A 25868-nucleotide genomic window follows, 5' to 3' on the forward strand; every position below is an offset into this window, starting at 1 on the left:
TGGGAGAGAATGCGTTAGATAATTAGAAACACACAATTTTCTTATTCTTGTAGGTATGCATATACTTTTCTTTTTTCTCGCTCTTATTTAGTACATTATGATCACCATTGCTTATGAATTAATTATCATATCTGAATACTCTTCACTATTTTTAATTTTATTCATATATTATTAAATAATATATAAATATAATAGATATTTGTAGTAGCCACGATTATTTCGTGGGTGCACGCCAGTCATACCAAATACTCTTGAAATTATTCTATTTTCTGTACTTGATATTCTCGATTAGTTCAGTTTTTTATTTTACTGTGAAAATTGATATCACTCATTATCTAGATTGGTCCAATTCACTTCATATAGACAATTGGATGATATAACTTTCATTTCTGAGGCAATGCTCTTTTTAAAGATAAAAAAATTAAAATGTTAGAAACATATATTTGAATACTCTACGTACTAATAGGAGAGAATCATATGGAATCAGTTACTTTAGTGTATGTTGTATTATATAATATGAAGTTTAATTTATATTTGAAAAATATATATATATATTTCGCTAATAAGAGTTTGATAAATTACGGTGTAGAAAAAAAAATAAATATTGGTTTAAATACGATAGAATAAGAGATAGAATAAAAAATTCGGCACTTTGTATTTTATATTTTTTACTTTTTGTGAATAAAGTAAAAATAAAGAGCAGATACACAATTTTAAGGTACATTTTTTTAACTTAAATAAAACACATTTTAACATCATCAACAAGGAACCCATGAACTTCAAAAAATGCAAATTCTTACGAATTGGTGAACATAAATAAGTAAAGGACAATTATTACTATTATAATTGAGCATTTCTGCAATCGTTAATTCTAAACATTCATGTTATGTTTCTTCTCATTTGAATATTTAATACAATCGTTCGATTTCTATCTAATTTGGGATGCAGTAGATGTAAACCTCTAAAAAGCAAATGTATACGGAGAAATTTAAAATGGCCTTAAATCAAGAGTGTAAACCCCACACCATAACATGTCCTAGAATATATGTAGACATGATTGTTCAAAAAAAACATTAGATTATAAGGCAATCGTTTTTTTAATTACTTTTTTTCTAATACCGTGCGTCGCCCAGAACAACTTCCTTAAGTTTTGAAAAATATTATGTTGAGCACCTGGCCAAGCTCCTAAAATCAGAGGCACCAATGTCTTCCTGATACAGACAAGACATTCAGCGATAGCCTTCAAACATTTTCGTCACCTTATTTGTTTACAGATATTTATCAGTATCTCTGCCTTCGACTTATAACACAGAATATTTTTGATAATAAGTAAAAACCACATGTTTTTTTCAATTGAACATATAATTTGTTTTCAGAATTACTTTTATGCTGGGGACATACATCATTTTCAACTAAACAATTCAACTGTACAATGTAACCTCTACATGGCTGGATATTTCAGTCTCAGCTCAACTTACTTTCACAGATAAATAGAGAGGAATAAATTTCAATTTTTATTTTTAACTAAAAGGTTCAATTGTAGAGGTTGAACTGCACAGCTCTCAGTTGAATTTGTGCCAGGGACAAGTGCGTTTGGTTTTATGGATTTTTTAACAATATTATTTTCGCGAAGTTGAAGATGTCACCTAATAAAGCAATCCCAGTGATTATAGATTTTATAACAATATACCGATGGAAACCTTGTCTATATGAAGTAAAGTACTAAAAAGGATGCTACATATACTAGGAGTCATAAAATTTTACGTTTCCAGGTAGAAATGCTGGATAATCCTCACAATAAAATTGGAATTAGAGAATACCTACCTAATAAGTGTTCCCTGCATAAATCATTTGTAAATTGAATCCTTCATTAGTTTAAATAAGACAGTTGAATAGAGAATACTGAAGAATTTTACCTTACTAAATGGCATAATTGAGTCCGGGATAAAAAGTTGCCACAATCGCGTTGACGAACGAAAATTTAAGTTTTTCAGATAATACACAGTAGGATGCATCGCTCTCACTCGACAATTACCAGATTCTTGTAAAAGTCAAAGCAGAATGGGCCGACCAAGAATAATTTTTGGATGAAATGGATAGAGTCGTACCGATTAGAGAGAAACGTTCTCCCGACTACCGACTACAGAAATAATTAAGACTTGCTTTTTCTATTCGCTAGTGGTATTTATTAAGCTTGCAAATACAGATATTTCGGGAACCACTAGTTCATCATTACTAACAAGTCTTATTATGTGAAATATCGATATTTGAAGGCTTAATAAATATCACTAGCGAATAGAAAAGGCAAGTCTAAATTATTTCAAAAAATTAATCGGGATTACCCTTAGGTATCGACTACAGTTTTGTCCAGCATTCATCAATAAATGGATGGCAAAAACAAAAATGAAGGGAGTCTTTATCGTCGTGGTTTTAGCAAATCGATTTTCTATTTTTCGGCATTTTGGAAGCCAATAATGTTAAGAATATTCCATAAAACGATTTTGTGAAAAGCACGTTCCTTCATGGGTATTTCGGAGGGGAAGTGATGTGGCGCAGCAGGGTTAACTACATTCGAAAGTTATTCCGAATGTTGTTAATGCGAACAGACAGATGACGCCGCCGGCGTTCTCCGTGGCATATTCGAACTCGCCACGAGAGGGGAAAACCAACGGTGATACCTCGACCCTCGGCACTCGCACACGTTTTTTGCGATCTGCTCACCTGGAAGTGTGATATTTAACCTTCATCCGTCCCTCGTATCAATTTGATACGAATCGCTACTTTCACGTTCTGTATTTTGTAGTAATATTAATATTTTGACCTGCTTTTTTGGCCCAAGGAATATGTTTATGAAATTCATTAGATAATATATTTCCTTCTTTTCTACTTTTCACCCAATTGGCACAATAAAAAAAGTCACGTAAAAGCTCCTCGCGTATCAAATTGATACTACGTATAGCCATATCGGTTATGCACCTTTCAGTTGTCAAACGTACGCCATAAAGAACAGTTCTGCTTCAGCGTTTTGAAAATTTTTATTTTGTGTTCACTTTCGCGTTTTATTGTCGAAATGTCGAATTTATTTGATTTCGATCCTCGTGAAGACGACGAGGAAGAAAGTGATTTTGATCCATTTGAAACTAGTAGTGACGACGAAGAATATTTACCAGAACCGGGTGAAAATGATGAAAGTAGTGAATACGAGTCAGACGACGATGTTGTAGATAATGAACCACAGCAACATGAAACTACTTGTTCTGAACCGAAGGAGTTTGTGTTATCGAAAGATGGAAAATATTGTTATTATTTCGAGCCGCCGCCACAATTGCCGAATAGATCTAATGCTTCATTTGCTCTACATGAAACACCTGGTAAATTTTTCTTCATATCCTACTTCTTCTTGTTATGCTTGTGATATTTGCTTGAACAGGTCCAACTTTGTTTGCGTCGTCACGATGTACTGATATTTTGTCGTCTTTTCTATTATTCATGGAACCAATCGAAAAGACAATAGTTGAAATGACAAATTTATATGGATCTCGATAAAACAAGGAACTTCCTTGGAAGTTGATATTGCTTCTTTGCGCGCCTATTATGGTTTGCTAATATTAGCTGGCGTGTACAGATCGCATGGTCAATGTATAAATGAATTGTGAGATGACCAAACAGGACCACCAATCTTCCGCGCCACAATGACTTTGAAAAAATTCAAACTAATAAATGAATGCATTCGTTTCGGTGACAAAGAACAGAGAAAGGGAATTCGATCAAGAGATAAATTGGCACCAATACGAAACGTTTACGACAAATGGGTGAATCGATTGAAAATGTGTTACACTGTTGGAAAAAACGTTACAGTAGATGAACAACTTGTACCATTTCGCGGTCGCTGCCCATTTACACAATATATACCATCAAAACCGCATAAATACGGTATCAAAATATGGTGTTTGTGCGATGCAAGTACATATTATGCTTGGAATCTTGAAGTATATACGGGTCGCGATCGAAATTGTAAAGCAGAAGTAAATCAAGGCCAAAGAGTTGTTCTGACTCTAAGCAATCAACTGAGTTGTCGTAACATCACAACAGATAATTTTTTTACTTCACGGCAGTTGGCCCTAGAATTGAAAAAGAAACAAAACAAGTTGATTGGAACGATCAGAAAAAATCGAAAAGAAATTCCACCATTGCTGCTGCAAATGAAAAACAAACCAGTATATCATTCCGAATTTGTGTTCGATCATGATTTGCGCAGCACAATGGTCTCTTACGTACCAAAAAAGAATCGTTTTGTCACTCTATTTAGTACACTTCATGACCAGAAAAGTGTGGCTAACGACGAACAAAAAAAAGCCGGAAATTATTCGATTCTATAATGCGACGAAAGGTGGTGTTGATTCTCTAGATAAACTCGTAGGCACTTATCGCTGCAAACGCAAGGTGAATCGTTGGCCATTAGCCCTTTTCTGTAACATCCTTGATACTTCAGCATACAACAGTTTCGTAATATTTATTCATCTCAACGCAGATTGGGAATATGAGAAAAAAAAGTATCGCCGTCGCTTGTACTTAGTGGAGCTCGGAAAGCAATTAGTTACACCATATATTGCGAACACAAAAACTCGTCCTCGAACACCAAATGCAAATGCTGTTATAGATGAAATTCAGAATATTTCATCAAGATCATCATCACCAACGACATCAACATCAGCAGCGCCAACATCAACGACAAACGCATCGCGAAAATCGAATTTACCAAATTCTCAAAAACTCACGCATGCTCCGTCAGCAGGAAAACGAAGTCGTTGTGCACATTGCGAATATAAAAACAACAAAAATTTATACAGCAATCGCTGTGATAAGTGTATAAATTATGTTTGCAATGCACATCATTTCAAACTATGCACAAATTGCATTGATAAACTATAATTTAATTCATTTTTTCATTTTTTACATTTCGGGATTGAAAGTTTTTTGCGAAAATCGACTTTTTTTTGAATAAATACTTATGAACTGAATTCAATTTTTTTTAAATAAAATATTTTCGAAACATTTTATTATTTATTTTATTTTTCCAAATAAAAATAAATAAAAATGCATGAAACACGTCTACTTTCTATGGGGTATCAATTTGATACGCGAGGAACTTTAATGTGTGGGGAAATGAGGGACGGATGAAGGTTAAAATAAAAAAAATAAAGTTTTTTTTTCAAGTCGAATCGCCTTGCAGTCGGACTTTATTTTATTAAAAAACAAAGAAAAGCAAAGGAGACTTCTAATAGATGCGACCGTTCCAGTCATTAAGTGGCGTCAGGCCGTGACACAAGGGACTTCCACAAGTTTTCAGTATGACAGAATTCACATTGATCCCAGATTGTACAGTTGATGAAACCAACATATGAGGATCTGTTTTCTGATAATTTATTAGAAAGATGGTTGGGTGCATGCATTCAAAGCAGCAACGAAACCCTCAAACGCTGTATTTGGACTTTGGCTCTAAAACATTTGCACTCGGGCAAACTGGTACTTGAAACTGCCAAAAGCTTAGCATATAATAATCTTCAACGAAGGATTTTTGCCCATTTATCAAGTCGACAAGGAGCGCATCGACTCTTCCGAGCGTAGGGTCAGGGACGTTGCAACACGGATCCGAATTCAACAGGGAGAGAGGAAAATGTGTTCAACCGAAAACATTTTCTTAATGAGGAAGAAGTCTGACATTGCAGACTGGATCGTAAATTTCTGAAATCATGTTATATATCGTAAAATGTGAAAAAAAGCGCACAATTAAACTGGAACTACTTTAAAAAATGTTTGGCCTACCCATTCCACTAAGCCACTCTGCAAAAGAAAAAAAAAAACTCTTTAGGAAAACGTTAAAAAAAAATTTCGTGATCACACCACATAAAACAACCGTAAAGTGAAGGTAATATGAAGGCTATACCGAGGGTGAATAGTTAACCCGATATAGAAGGCACTCGATGACGCAAAATATCGATTTCAGAAAATTATCTCTCCGGGAAAATCATGTTTTTGAGTCTTGAGGTACACTTTTCTCTGAAACTGCATGAATGTCAATGAAATTTGTATGGTACATAATAACATAATATGAATCAACCTGAGCCTACAGAAATCTCGATGTCAATAGCCGAACGTGGTCTAAGGAAAAAAATAATTTCGATAACAAAAATGTCCTGATTGTTGTCCTTTGTTTACCAAAAAAAAAATCATTAAGTTTTATTGAGTAGTTCTCAAAATATAAAAGTTTAAAGGACGTTTCGGGTCTTGATTAGGACTAGTCTTCCCTTAAATGATGCGCCAACCATTCCTCACATCCGGAAATGAATAAAAATGTTCTTTGAGAATTGTTCAACACTAGATAAACTAAAATCCGGACTACTAACGTTGTCCTTACACGATCAGTATTTCATCAGTCTGCCATAAGGTAATCCATCATCCGAGCCATTAGGAAGTCATGTTTCGATTAACAATACAATAGCAACTGCAGTACCCTCAACTTATTATCAGTCCAGCCAATCTGACAGATTTTATTTAAAAATTTAAATTTTCATCAGTCCATCAGTCATTGCCATAAAAATACATTAGATAATCAGTTTGCCATAATTTTGTCATTCAGACTGACACCAAACTCATAAAATACTGATCGTCTAAGGTGAAAAAACACCTTTTTTCGGAGATGGGTGTATAAATTGCTCTGCATTTCAATAATGAACTATGCTATCGGGCTGGAAAAATTACTACGCATGCTCAAGATAGTAGTAAATATATAGCGAAAAATTCGAATTTGTATTTTTATCCAGTTCTTCACAAAAAATTTCTAAAAAAAAGCGAAAAAAGCGGCCTTTACAAGGGATGACCGCCTTAATTTATTTGTCACATCATAATGGCCAGCTTTTACTAAAAATTGTTTTGCAAATATTGGTATGGAGAGTATTTTGAAGCCTAAGCATTATTGTCATGTTAAAACAAATAACTTAAAATAAAATGCAGTGAGGAAGGCTATCTACATTCATGAACACTGCCACAACCTGGCAATACACGCATCCACCAAGTGTGGAAATACCGGAGATCCTGTCCGCGAAGTGGGAGAAGATGCAACCTGTTCCACCCAAGCTTCACAAGCTGAAACTAAATCATCGAGCCGGGAGCTTAAACGACGGCAGGAAGAGGAACCGAAGCTATCCTTTTCAGACAATGGATTATACGCAATGGCAAATTGTAAACACTCCAACGCCCTGCTTGGACTAGCCCCCGGCTCACTGGAGCACACCGTCCAACCAAGCCCCGGAAATGCCGCGCTGGATGTTATAAAAACGAAACGGTATGTCACATCCTGCAAAACTGCCCAGCAACACATTGGCAGAGAATCGCCCGACACAAACATTGCTAGGCAGGCGATGGCGACCAGAAGTAGCGGCTGGCGGGTCCAAGAGGAGCCGCACATACGTGCTGCAAGCGGCATTCTTTATAAGCCGGACTTACTGCTACAAAAGAACAACGAGGTCATCGTATCAGATGTCGGGGCACATTGGGAAGGCCCAACTCCACTCCAAATTGGCTATGGAAATAAACTAACAAAATATTCTACACCGGAATTCATTGACGCTGTTAGGACGCAACATCCAAACAAGAACATCAGGGTCCTGCCCTTCATAATTGGAGCTCGGGGTGCTTGGTGCCATTTAAAAAAAATCTTGAAGGACACCATCCAGCTCCCGGAAGGGAAGGTTCAAGGAATCATACATGGCGTCCTCAAAGGAGGCATTGAGTGCCACCGCAGCTTCAGGCAACTGGTCTGGCGGTGATAGCTTTTATGCGACTACGACTGGTCTACATCTCAGTCCACATACGGCTTTTCGGGGGACAATTTTGAAATGCACTTTGCGAAATCAATTGTACATTTTAACCCACGAGAAAAAGTAATAAAAAATTATTTAAGGTAGGCTACCTATAAGAAAGTTTTATAGGAAGGGAAATTGTAGAAGCCGGGTGTAAGTTAGTGTTCTAGTAAATAGTAGGTAAACTAAAAGTGATTGTTAGTAAATAAATTGTATAGAGAAAAGTGTAAACAAAGAACTAAAAAAGGAAATATTGCGTTTTTAGTTTCGGTTAGCTAAAAAATTATAAAAAAAAGATACAAGTGTAACCGAAGTACAAAGGAGAACTTTGTGTTAACTATAAAGAAGGAATAGAATGATTAAGGAGTTTACCACAGACAATAATTTTTTTAACTAGTGGATAACAACTTTATTTTGATTTCACTATACCCTTGTAGCTGAGAATTGAAAGAAAATACACTATAATTCCGCAAGCTGAGGCTAACTTCAACATATTTGTACATAATTTATAACGAGAGCTCAAAGGCATAGCTATTAGATGTCTGAGTTACTGGAATTTAAGCTAAAAAAAGTACCCAAAAACAAATTTTTGTTTAAGGATATGAGGCAGTCATAAGTTCGCCATCCACGGACCAATTGCAAAGAAACTTTTTCGGTTTCTGGTCCACGGACCGCTCTGTTCATGGAGAACCCAAATTAAAAAAAATAGACGACTAGCAATTTCGTCCAGGGCAGAAGCAACCCATCAGTTGCAGTTACTTAAAAAAATAGATCAGCCTAAATCGGCTTAGGCCTGAAGTTACTAGGCGTGTTATGAATTATATACAAGGGGACAAACAAAACCCAGTAACCACTTCGGATCACGCTACTCCCAGGGCAGAGGTAGATGAGTTGTCTCGCGTAACTGTATCTTCGCTTTCTGTAGCTATTAAGCAATGGAAAACTGTATTCGAAACTGCTGCGAATGTGAGCGGTCAGATGACGCCACCGGTGCTCTCCACACATTTCTTGAACTCGCCACAGGGGTGGAGGGCAGACGGTGAAAATGTGCCATGAGTTGAGGGCAGAATGACAGGAAAAACAATTGCTGTCATTCTGCATCCAACGTTTTTGTCAAGAACACCTTAAGAAATTATGTTCAATTATTTGTAAGTAATAGTCGATTGTTGTCTTAAATTTTGTGAGGAAGTCTAATCATAATATAGCGTTTACTTCAATGGGAAAATCATTGATAACTATTTGAGAGTTGTGTTTCATTGATACTGCTATATTTTTCGAAGCAGGTTGGATAATAATCAAAAATAGTACACAAACACTAAAACCACATGCGAGGGTTTAAAGCACCGATGTTAAAGCCGAAATATTACGAAATTAGGGAAAATTTCGCAAATTATAATCAGTCATGAACGCATGACTGGAATAAGGTGAAACAAAGTCCAATGTGTACCCTTTATATTCTCACTTTTTTATGATTAGATTGATAGCTCCGATGAAAGAAGGTTTGCCTTCACGATCCAGATGGATTTACCAGTGATTGGCATATTTTAAGGAAATAATCGCGTTATTTTGCGATGTCCAATTTCGGTAACAGACCTGTTATGATTTGGGCACCGTTTTTTGGCACTCGACAAGTCGATATCGACGGTGTTCAACGCGTCCATAGGTACCGGAATCAATTCCGAGAGGTACCAAGAAATTCTGCGCCATAACTTGTTACTGTACTTAAGGCGGTTTCAATCGACTAAGCCAATTTTTGTGCATAATAACGTGGTCGCAGTCGACAAAAGACTAGCTAACACAACTTAAAAAAATATGTACATGTTCCAGACTGACCTTCACGTTTTCTTGAATAAACCTAATAGAGAATCTATTCGATATCTCGGTTCAAGAATTTGCGACGATTGCCGCCATTTTAACAATATTGAAGAGTTGAAAAAGGCAATCAAGGACACCTGGGCCAAAATTGAGCATCAAACGATCAAGAATCTTGTTTCTAGTTTGCCAACACGTGAAACCTTCGTTATCAAGTGCGATGAGAAGCCAATTCAATATTAAAATAGTTTTTTATTATTACTTTCTGCATTTCTACCTTCAATAAAAGTTAAAGAAGTGGTTCTATCATTTATGAACGGTTGAATAATACAAGGTGCGCCCCATAAGTTTTGAGACTACGCTTCGAAACGGTAGTAGCGCGATCTTCATGAAATTACTGAAGTTTTTTGATGAACCTTCCCACATACCAAGATTCAACTCAATTCGATCATTTTAGTATTAGTAAGTGTATGTTTCTGTAACATATGCTTTTCTATTATGTCATTAAAAAAAATCGAGAACAATTTAGAGTAACGTGCTGCGATTAAATTTTGCTGTAAAGCCGAGTATAACCATACCAAAACTTACGAACTGATACGAAAAGTGTATTTTGAACCAGCTGTGTTAACTGCTGAACAAAAGGAACAACGCCTCGCTCACGTCCAAGATCTGCTCGGTGTGGTCCAAACACGCCGCCTTCAAAAAAAATGTTGGCTTCAAAAGTCGAAAGTGAAGACAACGCTCATTCTTTTTTTCGATAGCAAAGAAATCATTCACGACCAATTCGTTCCGAAGGATCAGACTGTCCATGCCGAGTGTTACAAACAAGTTTTAAACCGTTTATGCAAACGTATCGCACGTGCGAGATCATAATTATGGAAAGACCGTAACTTTTTCTTCCTCCATGATAATGCCCAACCGCGTACGGCCACGGTTGGTTCAGCAGTTTCTGGTTGAAAAAGGTGTAACTCTTCGGATTCGCCCCAGATTACTTTGCCTTTCCGAGGAACCCATTATACAACGTATAGAAATACCAACAGGTGGTTCAAACTGGTAGCAAGAAAAGAGAAGAGATCGCTTCGAAATGACAAATGAATCTTTACGATAAAAACACTAAATAAATACTTGCGGTTCCGTCTAGGGCAGAGGAAACTTATCAGACGCTGCCTCACCTCTGCCCTGGGAGCAGCGTGACCGAAGTGGTTAGAGGGTGGTATTTGCTCCCTTTTATTAATTCAAAAACACATCATGTATATAAATTACAACGAACTTAAGTGGATGGCGGACTTAGAAATCCCTCAATTCCTAAACAAAATTTTATCAAACAGGCAAAATAAACAAACCAGCACACGATCAAGCGTCGCGCCGGCTAAATTTTTTGCAATTAAAAATTTTTACAATTCGCAAGTCTGCCGGGGATTAAATGTATGGCAATATGTGCCGAGAACATGAATAAAATACCACTGGTGAAATTTGGGATATAATGAACACATACAAAACCGGGACAACATCGGGCGCCGTGCCAGCGGAAAAGGTGGATTTCGCGAATTAAGTAGTGCGTCAGGATTCGAAAAAAAAACGCTGTACCTACCAAATGCAGCGATTGTAGCAAGGTATATATAGGACAGACTAAACGCCTGATAACGACTAGATTCAATGAACACATCAAGAAAGTGGTAAGTAGTGTCCGGAAACAAAGGTCGTGCATAAGATCATCGGTTGCAGCACACATAGTCGAGAAAAGTTATACCATTCAACGGGAAAATCTTGAGCTCTTGCGTCAAGCAAACCAAACGACAACCTTGGACCCTTCGGAAAGTTTAAAAATTTTGAAAGAAGACACCACGCGATTATTAAACGCGGATTCAGGAAACTGCTCCTCGAAACTAAAAAAACTCGTCGCCGTAATTAGTAGGTAATTAGTTTAAAAGTAATTAGTGTAAAAATAATAATAAGAATCTTGTAATCGTAATTATTTTTAATAGCTTGCATATTGACGGAGGAGGTATGTCGCTCCCGTAATATATATATACGTCGAAACAAAAAAGTGGCAGTTTGGGTAAAGCTACTCCCTTATCTATTAATTATTCTCTTTTTAAATTTGATATAAATTATACTAGTAGTATTGATGATGGTGTGGTAGCACATCGGACCGCGAACTTGGGCGCCAGTATGGATTCACCTCCACCGATGCATTCAATGGCCGCAGAGAGCAGCTGACGGCTTGACATGAAACTGGAGAACAAATGTCAATAACGACATTTTGTCTCACGGAACTCAAGTCTCGACCGCCGGCCAAAGAAGGTCAATTAAGTTTTATCTCGTCAAATTCCAAACAGTATTTTTGTATTAGAATTCGTTATAGAGAGCTGTGTTCAAATTGTGATAACTGATGTATTGATTAGGTAAATGAAGTTCCAAAAATTCAGAAACGGATCTTGAATTATTGAGGAACACTGTTCCTCAAAAATGGTGACCCCAACGTGATTTGAACACGCAACCTTCTGAGCACAATTCATAATCTAGACGTTTAGGTACAGAAGATAATTAGAAGCATAACTCAGTCTTTAGAAAAATAGAAACTTTACTGATGAATCCATTTGAGAAGCAACGAAATATGTAGGCGCGCCCAATAGATCTCAAATCCCAGATAGAAATAGCCGTGCTCAGTTCTGCCATTTGTTTCTTGGTGGGGCTTTGTAAATATGTACATATTGCACGGGTGCTGATTTTGCCTCCAGTTGTAACTTATACATACATACGTTATTATTCTTTGTTTCTTTGTAAATATTACAACTATTATTATTACCTTTTCTGACTATGAATGTTATTATAAAAAAAATAAAAAAAAAATATATAAAATAAACATATTATTATGATAGTTTTAAGCACAATAATTTAAGTTAAAAGTATCTTTTGAAGCGATAAAACATTTATTACTATTATTACTTTTATATTTCTTTATTTGCCACTAAGGCCAAGTGAATTCTGTCGGGTTTTTGACCATTTCCCGATAACTTATTGTAAAATTAGATTTTTATTTCTTACTGTTTCTCTTCTCTGCCTGTAAATTGTTATTCGAAAACTTTGAGAGCCCACAGTCGCCATTAGATTTAAGTTATTTTTGTTATTTTAAAATATTGTTTTTTATTGTTCATTTTTCCAATCTATATACTATTGTTACCTATTTCTTAAAAATAAAAATGATTTTTAAAACCAAACCAGATAGAAATGAAGTCTTCTAAGGTCCCCATGCATCCTCCATGTTCCAATAATGCGCTAAGCGACTCACATCAAAAACACTTCTAATTCAAGGGCTGAACATACACAATATGTTGCAAGCAAATAATTTGTCTCCGAATATATAAAAAAAATTCGTAATAATTAACACTTCTTATGATAGGATTTTCTCTGACATAAAGTTTTCGAGGGATAGCAAATATTATTGAAATGGGAGAGGTTAAGAATTATTGACTATACAAAAAGGCGGGTAGTTTCTCGACGATAAGTAGGGGCATAATAGAGTGAGGATAGTATACAAAGTTAGTCAAGTAGTTGACTTCTATATAGGTAGTATTGACTTCAATTTATACCATAACCCATAAGGCCCTGAAGATAGGACTCCCTTGGTGATGTCATGCGGCTTCGTTGTCGGAATTCCAGACCGAAATGATGCGGCAGCTAATTAACGATGCCGCTTAGGATACTATCCTAAGAACCCTCCTTAACATAGCCTTTAAGTTTAAATACGCAAATATGGTCCCGATTCGAATGGATCGGAAGGAAATTCACATCACAGTGAATGACCCACCGGGGTGGCAAAATGTCAACAATGACATGTTGTCAAACCGCCACTCTAGTCCTGTCCGTTCAATCAAAAATAGAATTCCAAAAAAGATAATAATAGTGAATTTACCTAATGAATTTTTGTATAACAAACTAATAAAGTGTATCTCTATTGATCAACGATGCTATTAATTTATTGGGGAATCCCGTTCCCCAAAGTGGTGGTCCCGTACCGTTGTGTAGGCCAGTTCTTACGGGAAAGAGAAAATAACTGCAAAAATTTTAGATTTGTCACAAACTAGTAGAGCAGTTGTTGATTGTTGATTATGAATATAGAGGGGACGACACCTGACGGACTACAAACGTAGAGAGTAGTTCACGGACCAGGTAGGGTTGAACTGTTTACCCGCACTCTGCCTTAACGGCTATTGACAAATCTAGGCCGCAGCACATATGCTTGATCAGGAGCTCACATGTAGAAGAAGAAGGCCGCCCGTGAAAGCACCGAGAGATTTGACCATACTGTTTAATTGTATAATTCATACCCTTGTTGGGTTTTCAATTGAACATAAAGAGAGCAAATACCATCTGTAGCCACTTTTGGTCGCGCTGCTCTGCACGGTAGAGACGACAGGGAGCTTTTGATGAGATCGCCTTTGTCCTGCGATCGAAACTGATCAGCCACAAAATTGTCCAGAATACTTGGTTGATTCTTGCTTTGTATTTCTGTTCGGTTAATTGAATCCAGATAGGTTATTGTAAACTGATAATAGGGCGTTAATCTTGTATTGTGAAAACCATCACCCAGTTGTTTCCTGAGTGGGAAGGACTCAAGGCCGGAATTTCGGGCGCTTTGAAGAGCAAAGAAACCATTTAACGACAATTTTGCAAGTGCAGAACACGCGACGGCGTCAGATAACCCGACCTCAAAATAACCCGTGTTCGAGCTGTTCCATGATTATATTCCGGCAACAGCTCTTAATAAGCTCCTGTTTTTTTTTACTTTTTTATACAATCCCGCATGTCTTCGTAAGAGGGGTGATGTTCTCTCAGGCCCGCTCGTATCATTATGGTATAGATACGTCGCTGTAGAGGCTATCAATTTTGAATTGGCGGCAAAAAATCAAATATTCAGACGTCCCTAGTTTGATATCGATTGCCAACAAGGGACACTCACTAGAAAAAATATACTCGATCTTCAAGTAATAATTTTACTAGTTTAGAACAAACTCCCGAATATATCCACTGATTAATTTCTATATGAACTTATGTAATTTGTCACTTTGATTAATATATTGGGGCGAATTTTTTAAATGGTTGACTTACACTACAGTTCATTTTCAACCCATTTTAAAATTTATCAGATCGAATAAAGTTAACTGAGGACCGTTATCCTCAATTCAATAATCGGACGAATAACCCATCAACTCTGAACCTATTTTCCAAAAATGCCACCGGACGCCGCACAGTGCTTCGAGTAATGGACAAAAATAAAAAAATCGACTTTTTATTTTGCGGATTCTTTGTTTGGGGTATTACTCTGTGAGGTTCAAAGGCGAGAAAAACAACATTGGTTGAACCGAAAATATTCGCCTAAATATGTTAATATTTGTAAACAAAGGTGAAACGGATTAATGAAGAAGCAGTTTAACAACAGTGGTGAGTTTTATTCCTTCTCTTTCGGTACAAAAGCGCCAGGAAACTATGTGCGAGCTAGCAGAAGGTATGTATATATATTTTTGATCGAATCAAAGTAATAATAAACTAGCATTAAAACGACAAAGTTTTTTAAACTTCAGAACGCATTTTCTCAAAAACGGTAAAAACGGTTCTGGGATTTTAGCATAAAAAGTTTCTTTGATTCATGCTGAAACGTTGTGTGACATCAAATTTTTCCAAGACTTTCCTTAAAGAATTTTTTTTCCCCATTTTCAGAAAAAAACTCAAGAATCCTGATGAGGGACATTTTTGAAAAATGGGTCTCCGTTCCCAAACAGGATAAAGATATGGCAATTTTGTCTTTGGTTCGAGATAAGTGGAATTTGGAACCTTGCTATGACCTCTCAAAATGGGCCCGATTAACTTCCCTTGAGCTTCAAAAGAAGTATGATTCCTGCAAAGGGTATCGGACCTTGTTTTTAGCCAAGAATCAGGGGTTTTTGGATACTCCCCTCACTTTTCCTGAGTATGTCACCAAATGTATGCCGACATACGGTGTGCAAGCAAGTTCAAGCACTTTAGTGCGTGGTCGGCCGAAAAAATCATTTGAAGAGTGTTGTGCCAGAACGAAGAGGAGACGAGTGCAGCATTTGGTAGAAAATTATTCGGCGGAGGAACTTCAGTTCGCTTCAACTGCACAGAACACAAGGGAACAGAAGAGCAACCCTGAAGTTTTATCGGGGACTGCAGCGCTAATATTAAAGTTAGAACTTGACCTTTCTGACAAGAAGTATAATGTCCTTAGAAGTGTTGTGAATAATGTCAACGAAAACTTTTTTCCTAGTCTCTACTCACTCCGAAAAGAGAAAAAAAATTGTTTGCCTGAGATCATTAACATTACAGACGTATCAGCAAGTGTACCATTACAAGAATTGTTAAATAACACCGTAGATTCTATTTCGAGATTACTTGTCCTTGATAGAAATATACGTGCTAATTTAATATGTAAATGGGGGTTCGATGGCAGTGGCGGGCACAGTTTGTACAAACATAGGTTTCTCGACAATGAGAGCACCGATGAATACCTCTTTTTAATAGCACTCGTCCCTTTGAAGCTAGTTGACTTTGAATCTAGTGAAGTTTTGTGGCAAAACGATCATCCGGGATCAACAGTTTATTGCAGGCCAATTAAATTTATTTTCAGGAAAGAATGTTCATCTGTAATAATAAGTGAAGAAAATCATATAAGGACACAAATAGAAAATCTCGTCAACCATAAATTGTTTGTTAAAACCCATACCCTGGACGTGAGTTTTGTTCTTCAAATGACGATGGTTGACGGAAGTGTTTGTAATGTTTTAACGGATACTAATGCATCAGCGAGATGTTTTATTTGTGGGGCCAAACCAAAAGATATGAATTCCATTAACATAGATGAGAAACCCCCTAACAGAGAGCATTTTCGTTTCGGGTTGTCATTCCTCCATGCATATATAAGATCGATGGAATGCCTTCTTCACATAGCGTACAGGTTGTCATTTAAATCGTGGCAAGCCAAAGGGAAGGAGAAAAAAAAGCTTTTAGAAGCTGAGAAGGTAAGAATTAGGAAAGAGTTCAAAGATAAAATGGGACTTATAGTGGATACACCTAAACAAGGTTATGGCTCATCAAATGATGGGAATACTGCGAGTAGATTTTTTTCAAATCCAGTCTTAACTTCTCAAATCACCGGAATTGACGTCGAACTCGTAAGGAACTTATCCATAATATTAAGAGTACTTGCTCTAGGTAGATTCATCAATATTGATAAGTTCCGACTATTGCTGAGGTCTACCCATGAATTATATTTATCGCTATATGGATGGTACTACATGCCCAGCAGCCTTCACAAACTTCTTATACACGGATCCGACATAATAGAGTCATTTGTTATGCCAATAGGGCATTTGTCGGAAGATGCTTTAGAAGCGTTACACAAAATAGTCCGTCACAATCGATTACATCACACCCGAAAATCCTCAAGGATCAATATGTGCACTGATTTAATCAATAATTTATTGCTGATGTCCGATCCTTATATCGCGTCTGAAAGACATAAACAGAAAAAAAAAGTCACTGAAATTGACTCATGTATCGAGGAATATTTAGTACCTATTTCCGTTAATCCGAATTTGACAGAATCAGAAGTAAATCGATCTCTTGCAGAATTTGATTTAGAATCGGACGGAGAATCAGATTTCTCGGACAAAAATTTTTCAGACTCAGATTAGTTACTAATCTGTGTCTGAAAAATCTGACTCTCCGTCCGATTCTATATCGAATTCCGATATGTATATATATATATATTTATCCGATTTTGTTTCTTTGGTATATTGTTTTTTTAATAATGACTTTTTCGATAATTTTTATTCTTTGTTTTGTTTTTTTTAATTATATTATGTAGTTGAAAATTTAAAATATATTGTTGCCAATAATTAGGTACTTTTATTTACCAAAACTTCCTGCTTGAACATTTTTTTTTTAATTTTCAGCAATACCAGTACTGAATCAATTAAAAATTCATTTGTGACCAATAAATCCCTTTTTTTCTTGAAGGAGATTGATACGATAGAAAGGTTAAATGAACAATTGACGTTTCCTACAGGAAAAACAAGCGTTTTTCAGACAAATTACACTATAACTCTCTAAGAAAGCATTTGCGACCCCATGTTTATAAGAACTTTTTTGTTCAGCTCAAAATTTCCTATAAGATTGTCCACTGTCATCATACATTCGAAGCACTGTGCGCCGATCCAGCTAGATCTCGGCATACGCATTCGTAATATTTCGCTTTAGCCAGAAACAAGTGTAGAATTGCAATTCGCAATATGCAACATGATTTAAAATTATATATAAACAACAAAGTGAATAAAAGTTTTTTTCGAAATGTTGGAAATTTTTCTATATTAACCTGGAAATGTTTAAATGAATTGTAGGGTTTTGTGAGAAGTTACAAAGATGATAAGGTTTTGTAGATAAAATTGTGAATATAAACAACAAAAATTATCATTTTTGAATTGTTATTTTGAAATCAGTGAATGCCGGGATAGCAAATAGAGAATTATTCGATGGTTACTAAACAAAAGAGCTAGATGATGCGGATTTTTAGATGCCACAGACAAAATAAACAGTATCAAAGTGTATCCGTGCACATCCAGTGAATTAGTGAAAAGCGAAAAAATGTTATCTGCAAATGACCACTCTGGATTTAAAAACCCCAACGATAAAACACGTTTTGCGATTTCAAGTTGCTCTTGCGAATGAATTAGTGATTGTATTAATTCATCTATTCTACAATTTGTATTGTAAACTTGAAATAGATACAAGCTATAAAAATAGTGCTAAATTCTTATCAAAATAAAAATCATACATTCGATCAATTGAGAGTTTCAAATACGTAATTTTAATTGACCAAAATTTCGTGTATAGTTTGCAAAACTTCTAGATTTTTAAGAGTGGTTTGCAAGGACGCGCAAAGGTTAGGAAACGAATGTTAACCAAACGCCATTAGAAACTAAGCCGTATTTTCGCGAAAAGAAGATTTGAGGAGGGTTGTGTTTTCAGATGAAACAAAAATAAATAGATTGGAATCGGACGAAGAGAAATTGAGACCACTAAGTTCGGTGGGAGTAATTGTGATGATGTGGGATTACATGAAGTTTGAATGAGAGTCTTCGGAAATAGGGAAAGAGTGCCTCAGATATTATATTCCGACACAATAATGATCGAGAAGAATATAGATCTCTCCTCGTGAAAAATTTCTGAGATAAAAAAGTTGACAGCCAATACTAAAAATTCAAATAGGCAGATTCCATCAATAGCAAACGTTTCGGCAGCAAATGTACATAGAATTTAAAAAAAAATTTGCAATTGCAGTTGACACCAAAATAGGACAGTAAAATCTGATCGTAAACGATTGCCCCGGCTAGAGATCAGAAAAAAATAAGGGATATTTGCATTCAAAACAGCAAGGCTCATTTAGTTACCACAACGAAATAAATCCAGGATGCCGTCATCTCAATATCAACAAGGACAACTCGACGTCATCTTGAGGCTCCCGCGGAAAATACTGACATGACATCAGATGAATTACCGCCTTCCAGCAGCAATTAATTGTCAGTAAATGGTATACGTATAACACTACGTAGCATGGTTTCACGCTAAGTTCTTTATGCTAAGTAACATTCCATTATGCACATCGTAAATACCGCCTTACACTATAAACCGGGCGAAATTTTGTCTATAACGCCACCTGCAGAGCAGTGATGAAATTTGCGAACTGACATGAGCATATTAAGCTTGAGGTACAATCGTTGACTGGAAAGACGAGCGGCGGTGAGAACTAGGTACTCCTTCAGTAGCATGTGTTAAGTAGCAATTTGTCTTACATTAGTTCAGCTTACAGCTAGTTTGGACAAATGGATACACACAAAAACATTTTTATCCCACCATAGCAATCAGAAGAAAGTGGTGAATTCTCCCTATTTAAAAAAAAGAAAACATAAAAAAAAATATTGACAATTTCTAGGTTCAAAAACCAATGAGGAAATGGTTAATAAAGCGCATACGTTTAGAGCTCTTGAACATGCTAGTAAGTCTATTACAAAATTCATTTTGATTTATGTATTCAAAAAACTCACGTTTCAAGTCTTTCTGAAGAATGTCGGTTTTCTCTAACTGTAAGTTCATTATCGTTTACAATAATCATAATAATCACTAAAAACGAATCGACTTTAGTAAAAGGGAGCTGAAGCGCATTTCAGGCAACCGCGAACGATGGCCTGTAGATGTGGTTGACGTGCTATACTCCAGCAAGGGATAAATGGCCACCATATATAATTTAGAACGAGTTGAATCCATCTATTTAGTACTTCCAAATCATCATTTTCATTGAATTGAACGGAACTTCCAACAAACTATCATCAAAACCTACCGCATCCACGGAATGTTTTAACTGTAAAAAAACTACCAATAAAATGGGCTCATATCGTCTATGCTAAGCATGCGATTTGGACCGGCTGCTCCCAAGGCAATTGGAGATGAAAACACTTTTAACGTGAAGACTCCAGAATCTTGCTAGTTTTTTTTACGAGCATCAAATTATTCGTGAATGAAAGCTCCTCTCTGTGTGAGTGCTTCTGACGGACTCCAGCCCGTCCCCATTCAGCACTTCAGTGAAACACGGCGTAAATATTTGTGTGAAAATATTTTCCAACTAGCCGAAAATATTTGTGACGAAAGCATTCGGTGAAAATTTTTATCGACATGGATTCGGCTTAAGCTAGCAAATATGATTTGGAATTAAATGTCTTGCTGGGTCAACATTATAAGTATAATAAGGGTAATTTTTCAAAAGCTCCTTTCTTATAGTGAACCCTCACAACAATGAGCGAAGTTTTACGTAGTGTCTAATAATTTATCATTTATAAATTTGCACACCATAAGCATTTTTTATCCACAAACAAATTCTCATAATGATCATGTAACATTCAATTCAAACATTCCATTCTCATAACGATCATATTACATTCACTTGAAACAAGCACGTACCATCTTATTCATGTTACCTGATCGCTAGACTAAACATTTAGACTAGACTAAAAATTCTCAGACAAATTTAAAACCATGAAAACAATTTGAAATAATTCTCAAAGGTGTCAGCAAATAATTGTAATTTTGCTTTGTATAAATTAAGTTGTCGAAAAAATAAAATCATCAGTATTCTTCTACACATCTAATTTACTGCCAGACGAAACGCCGTCTGACAAGGAAGCAAGTGACTTTCTAACCACGTAGTATAAAATAATAGGTTAATGATCCAGTTCAAAAAAAGTACAACATTGCTCACCAGGATATACAGGGTACATACGGTATTTGAGGACATGCATATATGCCGCTATAATTTCCCGAAACCATTATTTTTCTTTTTTCTCTTTTTCAGATAAGAAATGGAGGACTACAACTTAACTCAAGAAATGAAAAAACATGCGGTTATCGTCGCTATATATGCAAATCACACCGATTTAGGAATCTCTTATTTTCTTAAGTGCGCCCGTTCATTCATTCATAAGATTCGCCGTGAATTGGATGCATCAGGCGGCGATACAGAATCTGTTGCAAAACGCAAAAAACAGGTGCGAGGTTCTGACACTGTCCGATCTGCAGAATTCATTCAAAAAGTGCAAATGATCACTGACGAGGACCCTTCAAAATCAATGAGGGCCCTTGCGAGGGAGCTTAATGTTTCTGACCGTCTTATCCGTCGACTTGTTGCGCAGACGGCAGTTTATGTCAAAGCAACCACGGGAACAGCGAGTTATCCGATCAAAACGCCTTCTAAACAAAATTAAACACCCTGAAGTGCCTGACATGTTATGGTTTTTTTCTGATGATAAAAATTTTGACCAAGACCAAAAGGCCAACCGCAGAAATGACAGATGGCTCTGGGTCGATCCTACAGAGGTTCCTGTTGTCATGCACACGAAGTTTCCACCTACTGTTATGGTTTTGGATGTTGTGAGCAACAAAGGACATGTCATGCCACCTCACTTCTTCACTCAAGGAGTTCGAGTGAATTCTGCTACATACATAGAGGTTCTAGAAACCGTAGTGAAACCCTGGATTGATAGATAATAATTTAAAAAAAAAAGGCAATGAATTTCAATGTACAACCTTCCACACTATGCTGCAGCACATAAAAAGATAAAAGTCTACGAGTAACCGCTTCACCGGTGATACCGGTAAAAAAACAGTGCCTTTCGGCAGAGTGTGGTGAAACAAGCAACTTTTGTGTCGGACGCACGCAAGTGTGAATCGTTAAGGGCATGACATCGAAAAACAATTTCCAACAGCGAAATGCCATAAATAAAAAAATATGAAAAATTAATTGCAAACCCTCAATACAGTAGTTAGTATATTGGTCTTGACACATACAAGTTCATACTTGGTTGGAGTAAATGCTCCACTTATCTATCGAGAGAACAGACACATTTCTTGGTCCGTCGAGACGGATACTAGTGGGAAAATCTTTTCTTTGTCGCAACTTTACACTCAAGTTTAAATTGAAAATAAATCAATTTAGATAACAAGACGAGGAAAATGTTTAATATATTGAGAAATTATAAAAGTGGTGAACTAAATTCCAAATTGGTGACCCTGACGTGATCTGAACTCTCAAACTTCTAATCTGGAGTGAAATAAGTTCTACTGACATGCCAGGAACAACATGGACCAATTCTGAACGACATATTAATCTAGTCTGATAAAGGGATATCCTATCTGGAAGAGCACTCATAATCTGGTTAAATCCAATCCTGCTTCCGATAGAGAGAGGAACCCACCACTAAGCATCGGCGACGTCGGTCATATGAAAATATTAGGGACTCCTGTGAAGGATAACTTCTTCTGCAAGGTCGTTTAAGAGGAGACTTGCTATGCGATGCTATGCTCACGAAGCGACAACTGCTTACCGAAATAGCAACCACGTATTGTCCTAAGGAAGCTAATGATTCAGCAGCTGCGATTACAAACAAACTGGGAAGAGCAATACAGCGTAATAATTCGCCTACATTAAGCAGATCAAAATGACAAATTTTTATTCTTATGAAATTTCTAATAGCCAGAAGTGTACCGTACAATCGGACGTTTTACTGAGACGAGCGATGAAATAGAACACCGTAATTCTAGTCGTTCCACAACAATCGCACAAAATTCTTATGTTTGAAAAAAAATGTTATAAGCAAAGTGATCAAGTACATGCTAGCTTATATCAAACCAAAAACAGGACACCGAGAGCATAGCAATAATGAGGTCCTCACCTCGCTTCAGCCCGGAACAAAATCGAAACTCATCTATATTTTTTTTTAAATTTTGGTTCTAGCCACAGGCCCGTGGACCAGAAACCAAACCAGACCAGAAAAAAACTTTATTTCCGATTGGTCCGGTTCAGCATCAAGTGGATGGTGGACTCAGGACTCCCTCATATCCCTAACAAAATACTAGAAGACCGCTTGTTATTCCATCATGACTATCATAAAAAAAACAACGCAAGAATATATATATAAACAAGTAAATCCCGTCATTGAGACCTTTACAATTTCTCCCTGACAAATTTGATGCGTAAATCTCTTGAATTTGAGCAATTTCACCAGGTAAAATTGGACAGGAAAGTGTATTGACTATATTTTCAAGCCAATCGTTCGCACTCGACTATGGCCGACGGTTGCCCGAGCCGCTTGCGAGGACAGTAACACGGCAACGATAATGTTTAAAACGTGCTGCAGTCGAATCGACCACCGCAAGGGGCGCACAGAACGCTTCCGGGGAATTCTTCGCCCAGTCAGTCTTTTCCTTCTCCAACGTTTCCATCGGTCGGCGTCAGCACGTGCTTTTTTCCAGTATTTTCCGTTGTCATTTGCTGTACTCTTGTATTTCTGTTGTTAATAAATTGAGTTTCTTTGTCCTGAACCCGCGTGTTATTTCAACGAGCTTGGGAGAGCTCGATCGAAAACATGCCAAATATCTAAGGAAGGCTTAGCTAACACATACGATAACATACGAACGGGACACTTCAGTGGAGCTGCACTTAGGTGTTGGCAAAGCTGCACGATCAATTTTCGCCACTTTTTCTGTTTTAGGGATAGCTCTGATCCAGCTAGATCTCGGCATACGCATTCGTAATATTTCGCTTTAGCCAGAAACAAGTGTAGAATTGCAATTCGCAATATGCAACATGATTTAAAATTATATATAAACAACAAAGTGAATAAAAGTTTTTTTCGAAATGTTGGAAATTTTTCTATATTAACCTGGAAATGTTTAAATGAATTGTAGGGTTTTGTGAGAAGTTACAAAGATGATAAGGTTTTGTAGATAAAATTGTGAATATAAACAACAAAAATTATCATTTTTGAATTGTTATTTTGAAATCAGTGAATGCCGGGATAGCAAATAGAGAATTATTCGATGGTTACTAAACAAAAGAGCTAGATGATGCGGATTTTTAGATGCCACAGACAAAATAAACAGTATCAAAGTGTATCCGTGCACATCCAGTGAATTAGTGAAAAGCGAAAAAATGTTATCTGCAAATGACCACTCTGGATTTAAAAACCCCAACGATAAAACACGTTTTGCGATTTCAAGTTGCTCTTGCGAATGAATTAGTGATTGTATTAATTCATCTATTCTACAATTTGTATTGTAAACTTGAAATAGATACAAGCTATAAAAATAGTGCTAAATTCTTATCAAAATAAAAATCATACATTCGATCAATTGAGAGTTTCAAATACGTAATTTTAATTGACCAAAATTTCGTGTATAGTTTGCAAAACTTCTAGATTTTTAAGAGTGGTTTGCAAGGACGCGCAAAGGTTAGGAAACGAATGTTAACCAAACGCCATTAGAAACTAAGCCGTATTTTCGCGAAAAGAAGATTTGAGGAGGGTTGTGTTTTCAGATGAAACAAAAATAAATAGATTGGAATCGGACGAAGAGAAATTGAGACCACTAAGTTCGGTGGGAGTAATTGTGATGATGTGGGATTACATGAAGTTTGAATGAGAGTCTTCGGAAATAGGGAAAGAGTGCCTCAGATATTATATTCCGACACAATAATGATCGAGAAGAATATAGATCTCTCCTCGTGAAAAATTTCTGAGATAAAAAAGTTGACAGCCAATACTAAAAATTCAAATAGGCAGATTCCATCAATAGCAAACGTTTCGGCAGCAAATGTACATAGAATTTAAAAAAAAATTTGCAATTGCAGTTGACACCAAAATAGGACAGTAAAATCTGATCGTAAACGATTGCCCCGGCTAGAGATCAGAAAAAAATAAGGGATATTTGCATTCAAAACAGCAAGGCTCATTTAGTTACCACAACGAAATAAATCCAGGATGCCGTCATCTCAATATCAACAAGGACAACTCGACGTCATCTTGAGGCTCCCGCGGAAAATACTGACATGACATCAGATGAATTACCGCCTTCCAGCAGCAATTAATTGTCAGTAAATGGTATACGTATAACACTACGTAGCATGGTTTCACGCTAAGTTCTTTATGCTAAGTAACATTCCATTATGCACATCGTAAATACCGCCTTACACTATAAACCGGGCGAAATTTTGTCTATAACGCCACCTGCAGAGCAGTGATGAAATTTGCGAACTGACATGAGCATATTAAGCTTGAGGTACAATCGTTGACTGGAAAGACGAGCGGCGGTGAGAACTAGGTACTCCTTCAGTAGCATGTGTTAAGTAGCAATTTGTCTTACATTAGTTCAGCTTACAGCTAGTTTGGACAAATGGATACACACAAAAACATTTTTATCCCACCATAGCAATCAGAAGAAAGTGGTGAATTCTCCCTATTTAAAAAAAAGAAAACATAAAAAAAAATATTGACAATTTCTAGGTTCAAAAACCAATGAGGAAATGGTTAATAAAGCGCATACGTTTAGAGCTCTTGAACATGCTAGTAAGTCTATTACAAAATTCATTTTGATTTATGTATTCAAAAAACTCACGTTTCAAGTCTTTCTGAAGAATGTCGGTTTTCTCTAACTGTAAGTTCATTATCGTTTACAATAATCATAATAATCACTAAAAACGAATCGACTTTAGTAAAAGGGAGCTGAAGCGCATTTCAGGCAACCGCGAACGATGGCCTGTAGATGTGGTTGACGTGCTATACTCCAGCA

Source organism: Hermetia illucens, chromosome 1 (genome assembly GCF_905115235.1).
Source record: "Hermetia illucens chromosome 1, iHerIll2.2.curated.20191125, whole genome shotgun sequence".
NCBI classification, from domain to species: Eukaryota; Metazoa; Arthropoda; class Insecta; order Diptera; family Stratiomyidae; genus Hermetia; species Hermetia illucens.